Source organism: Choloepus didactylus, chromosome 20, assembly GCF_015220235.1.
Source record: "Choloepus didactylus isolate mChoDid1 chromosome 20, mChoDid1.pri, whole genome shotgun sequence".
Taxonomy (NCBI): domain Eukaryota; kingdom Metazoa; phylum Chordata; class Mammalia; order Pilosa; family Megalonychidae; genus Choloepus; species Choloepus didactylus.
In genome coordinates this window covers 4,422,833-4,428,654 of record NC_051326.1, presented here as the reverse complement: position 1 = coordinate 4,428,654, position 5,822 = coordinate 4,422,833, and the positions used below count along the sequence as shown (strand labels likewise).

Here is a 5,822-nt window from a genome sequence, read left to right as displayed (position 1 = left end):
TGTTTCACACCCCCAGTATGCACAGTAGTACTCGTTGGGGGAATTGCAGTACGATTTTCCAGGATTTGAGGATGGGCACATGTAATATTGGGCCTGGGGATCACTTACCTTTCGAGCGCAGGTTTCTTCGACTCTGGAGACAAAGGTGGCGAAAGGCTCACTCGGCTCCTGGAAGAGCTTGGTGAATTTATTAGGCCGACAGGCGGAACAGTTGGCAAATGCTCGCAAGGCGATTCCCCGAAGGATAGGCCAAAAGGTGGCAGGTGCATTAATATAAGCAGATGCATTTATAAACGCTCCCGTGCCCAAGTAGGCTTCGGGGTGATGATAGACTCCAGTGGCTGCGTCTTGCTCGCTTTGCTTAGCTGCTTCCGCCTGGAAGTGAGCACGCCAATCAACAAACTGGCCGGGGTTAAGAATGGAACGGGCAAGCGAGGCCCAGTCTTGGGGGAGGCAAAAGTCCATGGCGAGATCCTGCAGTATTTGGGAAGCGTATGGGCTACCTAACCCGTCCTCCTTGACGGCCCTGCGAAGCTGCTTGATAGTATCTGAGTCAATGGGATACCAGTCGTACGGTTTCTGTGGGGTGGGGGTAAGGTTAAGAGGAAAGCAGCGAAAAGCACGAGAGAAAGGAGGACGCGCTTGCAGAGGGCCTGGCACAGGGGTGGGGGCAGGGGCAGCGTTGCCCCAAGGGTTGCCTTGAGGTGTAGAAGGCAGCCAGGGGTTGTTAGTCGGCAGGGTGGGAGGAGCGGCGGCAGCTGCCGGTAGCAGCTCCGAGGGGGAGCTTGTCGAAGGGGAAGGCGGAAGTGGGAGGCCCCAAGCGTCGCAAGATGGTGGCGCGGTAGGCGTGGTTAAGACACAAGATGGCGGACTAGCTCCTTCCTGTGAAAGGGCGGGGTCTAAGGCATAAGATGGCGGACTAACTCCGCCCTGTGAAAGGGCGGGGCCTAAGGCATAAGATGGCGGACTAGCTCCGCCCTGTGAAAGGGCGGGGTCTAAGGCATAAGATGGCGGACTAACTCCGCCCTGTGAAAGGGCGGGGCCTAAGGCATAAGATGGCGGACTAGCTCCGCCCTGTGAAAGGGCGGGGTAAAGCGCATGCGGTTTCCGGCCCGGCTTAGGGCTGACGTCATTACTAGAGCACTTCCTCCCCTCAGTAGAAGAAGAAGGAGGAAGTTCGCCATTTTGGAGCAGTCTGGGGGGGGGGCGGTTGCAAAGAGGCACACGGCGCCAAACAAAGAAACAAACACACAAAGGACTACAGCAAAGTAATGGAGGGAAAGAGGGAGAGCGTTAGGAGGAATGGGGGTCATAGAAGAAAAGGACGAGAGGCAGCCGGGATAATTGGGGAAGGGAGGAGCGGCTCCGGAGCGGCGAGGGAGAGGCGGCCCCTGACGCAGAGCGGCGAGGGAGAGGCGGCTCCAGGAGCGGCGAGGGAGAGGTGGCCCTTACCTTGCAGGCGAGGAGAAGGGGAGTTGGAGAGGCGTCCGGGCGAGCGGGTGGTTTTACTGGACCACTGCATGGAGAGGACCTGCCCCACGTTGGGCTAGCTCAGTCGGTAGAGCATGAGACTCTTAATCTCAGGGTCGTGGGTTCGAGCCCCACGTTGGGCGCCAGTTGCGGTCGCAGTTGATTCGTCTGGGGGGGGTGGCGGCCGGTTGCTAAATCCTAGGCTCTCGGGATTGCTCGGAGGGTACCGGAGGCGAAGGCGAGGCGGGGGACTGGGCCTGGTCCCCGGCGGAGGCGTGCAAGGTGTGGAGGGCGGCGAGAAGGAACAGGCGGGACACGGTTCTTTTAGGGTGAAGAAGCCAAGAGAGTTTATTAGGGGAGAGTACAAGCTTATATCGGGCGGTTTAGAGGGCGGGGTAGCTGTAGGGGTTAAAGGCTTGGATTGGTTCTGAGAGGGCGCGGAGGTTGATTGAAAAGGGGCGGGAGTTGCTCCGGTAACGAAGAGGGTGGAGGGTGCGGGTAAGGCATGGGGGGGGGGGTTTTCTCCGGCAAGCCCTCCCCAACGGTTGTACTTTGGGGTGAGGAAATGGGGCCTGCATTCGGCTCCACTTTCTCAGGCCCGGGGGGCCGTGGAGGGCGCTACCACCCGTGCCCCACTACCTTTCCTAGGGGCTGATCAGTTCCCCTGGCCCAGGCCCGCCAAGTCGGAACTCGATAACAGTGTCCCGCAGAGTTAATTTTTGTACATGGCGTGGGTAGGCGTCCACTGTATTCTTTCGCATGTGGCTCTCCAGTTGTCTGAGCTCCATTTGTTGAGGAGATCTTTCCTTCCCCACTGGGGGAGCTGGCCCCCTCGTCGGAAATCAGTTGGCCGTGGCTGTCAAGGTTATATGCTCGTCCTTGTGCCAGCACCATGCTGTTCTGATTTTCCTGCAGCTTTGTAGTAAGTTTAAAGCTGGAAAGTGTGAGTTCTTCAACTTTGTTCTTCCTTTCCAAGATGATTTTGCCTGTTCATACAAATTTGATGATTTGCTTTTCCCTTTCTGCAAAACAGGCTGTTGGAACTTTTATTGGGAGTGCGTTGAATCTGTAAATTGCTTGGGTAGAACTGACATCTTGACAATATTTAATCTTCTAATCCAGGAGCACAGAATGCCCTTCTATTTATTTAGGTATTTTTAAACTTCTCTCAGCAATGTTTTGTAGTTTTCCGTGTAGAAGTCCTTTACACCCTTGGTTAAGTTTAGTCCTGGATATTCTTTTAGTTGCTACTGTAAATGGATTTTTTCTTGATTTCCTCTTCAGATTGTTCATTACAGGTGTACAGAAACTCCGTTGATTTTTGCATGTTGATCTTATACCTTGCCACTTTGCAGAATTTATTTATTAGCTCATATAGTTTTACTATGGATTTTTCAGGATTTTCTATATATAGGATCATGTCATCAGCAAATAGAAAAAGTTTTACTCCTTTCTTTCCTATTTGGAGGTTTTAATTTTTTTTCTTGCCCAATTGCTCTGGCTAGAACATCCATACAGTGTTGAATAATAGCAGTGACAGGAGACATCCTTGCCTTGCTCCTCATCTTTGAAGGAAAACTTTCAGTCTTTTCCCACTGATTGTGGTGTCAGCTGAGGGTTTTTTGTGTATATGCCCTTTATCATGTTAAGGATGTTTCCCTCTGTTTCTTGTTTTCTGTGTGTTTTTATCAGGTATGGGCAGGAGTCATTCAGTTTTTACAGAAAGAGCCAAAAAGCCGTGTTGCAAACAAAGCTGATCTTAACGAGGCATCTTCAGCACGTTCAAGAAGAGTCTCCTGGTGCTGCAACAAGAGCTTGGAACCCGGAAAGCAGTGGTCTGTGTGCTTGGAGAACCACAAGGCGGGAAGATTCCCCCTGAGGTCCACTGTGCGTTAGGACAGGGTATGTTTCTGCTGGGGATTAAAAGATGTGCAGCCCCTCATCCCACCGTTGCCGGGGGCCTCCACTGTGCACCTGGGGATCTGGGCTCTGCAGCCCTCAATGAGGCTGACCCCAGGGAAGCCTGAGGGGTCCCCCACACAGCCGCTCACCCACGGCCTTCAGGAGCATCCCAGCTCCTGACTGCACGGCGGGTCGAGCGAGAGTGACCACCTCTGCCTTACGGAAGAGCTAATGGTGGCCCAGAGAGGTGCACTCACCTGTCCAGGGGTGCACAGCCAGGGAGCAGGGAGCTGGTTAGTAAACGCCGAGCTTCTGACTCACAGGCCGGAGCTCTCCCCGCGGCCCCTCTGGTAGCAGGAACAGAGGTTGTCACCTCTCAGGGCCTCCTGCACACAGTAGGAGCGCAGTACATATTGGTCGACTTAACTAACTTGGTTCTTGGCTCCAGGACTCCAGACAAAGGCAAGACTGGCTTTTCCTAAGCCTTGATTTACTTCTCTCCGGTTCTTTCATATTAGAAGTTTACTAGAGGACTGTGGCTTTTGCAAGTGGAAAATCCTAAAGGATATTGCGCCTGCCATTCCCCTGATCCTGCCGGCCCTCCAGGCCCAACCTCACAAAACGCTGCTGATCTCCTGCACACATCCCTGGTGCCTCTGTCCCTCCCCTACGGCAGGTGGCAAAGCAGAGACTTGGGACTGGGGAGACCCGGCCCCCCTCCAGGGCCACCACGGCAGATACTGATCTTTCCAGGCCCCTGTTGTCTACACTGTGAAAACAGTTAATACGCACCTTGAATCGATGCCGCAGGGCCAAAGGAACTTATAAGTGCCCCGGGCATGCAGGGGCTTCGTCTGATTTATTGACAATGTGAGTTTCTTTCTCTCCCCCACCTCAGCCCTTCCGTGACAGGACTCAGGCAAAACCCTTCCCGTCCTGGCCTGCCGCCTTCTCTGTGGGGCCTTTTCCACCGCTGGGCTCTCTGTCCCAGGTGGTTCAGACCCTTCATCCTCCAGAAGGGTTTGCTGACGGCCCTGCCCAGGCTGCCTCGTGACCTCCGAGCAGCATGCAGCCGCGGAGCCGCCGTGCCCACCAAGGCGCAGCTCGGGGCGGGAAGGGCCACTGCCTGGCTCCAGCCTCAGACCTCGGACAGTCGCAGGGACCTCAGGGCCCTTCTTACAGGGAAAGCATCACCTCATCACAGCCGGGATCGTCCTGGGTGTCAGGCCTCAGGGCCCAGCTTACAAGCTTTCTCAGGTCTTACAAAAATGTTTGAGAGCTAAAAAAAAATTAGATTATTGGCTCCAAAATATAATAAGAAAACTGAAAAATTGAAGTGCAAAAAATGTTTAATTAGATGTCAAAGTGTAACATTATGTCATATGTCGCTTCATTAATTGTTCAACTTATCATTTGAGAACATATCTTTTAGATTAGAAAACAGTTTGTGGGTTACATTTTCTCACTTTGCATGCATTTCCAAAAGGGATAAGAAGAAAAAACCTTACTATAATTACTTGTTACCCAAATCCAAATAATTTCAAAGGCAATGTTATAGAAGTTCTTCCAAACATTTTTAGAGCAAAAAAAATACGCACACATAATGTGGAATGTAAGTCCATTACTACGTGTCTGATACGATGTGGGGCAGGGTCCCCGAGAACAAGACTGCCAACGGCCTGCAGAGGCCTGAAGAGCACAGACCCCTGGCTGATCTGCCCGAGGCATCTGGGGTGGTCACTCCTGACACCCCCCCTGAGAAGTGAGCGCCCGCCAAGGCTGCCTGGGAAACTCCACGGGCTCTCAGCTGCCTGCTAACCCAGGTGATCAGCAGCATCCCCAGATGCTGGGCCAGCACGTCTGCCCCTCCCCAGCCCCCCACCAGCGTCCCTCCAGCTGACGGCCCAGGTCCTCCACACGGGGCAATGCCAACCACTCTGGAGTCAGGGGCCAAGGGCCACGTGAACATCACAGCATCAAAGAGGAAGCTCAGCATCCCCGGGCAGCTTCACGGCTTCCTGGGAGTGGGATGTGGCCCCACACGGATCTTGCCCACTACAAGTGGCACGACCTGGAGTAGAGGAGAAAACGCTGGAATCAAAGCAAGTTGGGTGGCTCTAACCGCAGCTCTGTCAGTAGCTGACCCCGGGGAAATCCTTCTCTACTCCCCCCCGAAACCCCAGACGTCAGTTTCCACGGCTGTGAAACAGGAGGTGAGCCCGCCGGGAGGCTGTGAGCGCCAGATCACACGGGTCCTGCTAGGGCACCGGGAGCCTGAGCACCGCGTCCAGGACCAGGCGGTCACGCATCGTTTGACCAAGACTTTTTTCTTTTTTTTCACTTTAGTGTAACGATAAAGGACTCCCAATTAAAATAACGTTGGCTGCCCTCCATGTTGTAAAGTAAGCGCAGTGTTTCATTGGGCCACGGCAGTGTCTGTCCCCTCCCAG

At 53.8% G+C, this 5,822-nt stretch overlaps 1 non-coding gene across 1 annotated transcript; it reads left to right on the top strand.

Annotated features, from left to right (window-relative positions):
- The first annotated feature begins 1,533 nt into the window (after positions 1 to 1,533).
- On the top strand, positions 1,534 to 1,613 carry TRNAK-CUU. Its single transcript has one exon. It is a non-coding gene; the product is annotated as a tRNA-Lys (tRNA).
- Positions 1,614 to 5,822: the final 4,209 nt, after the last annotated feature.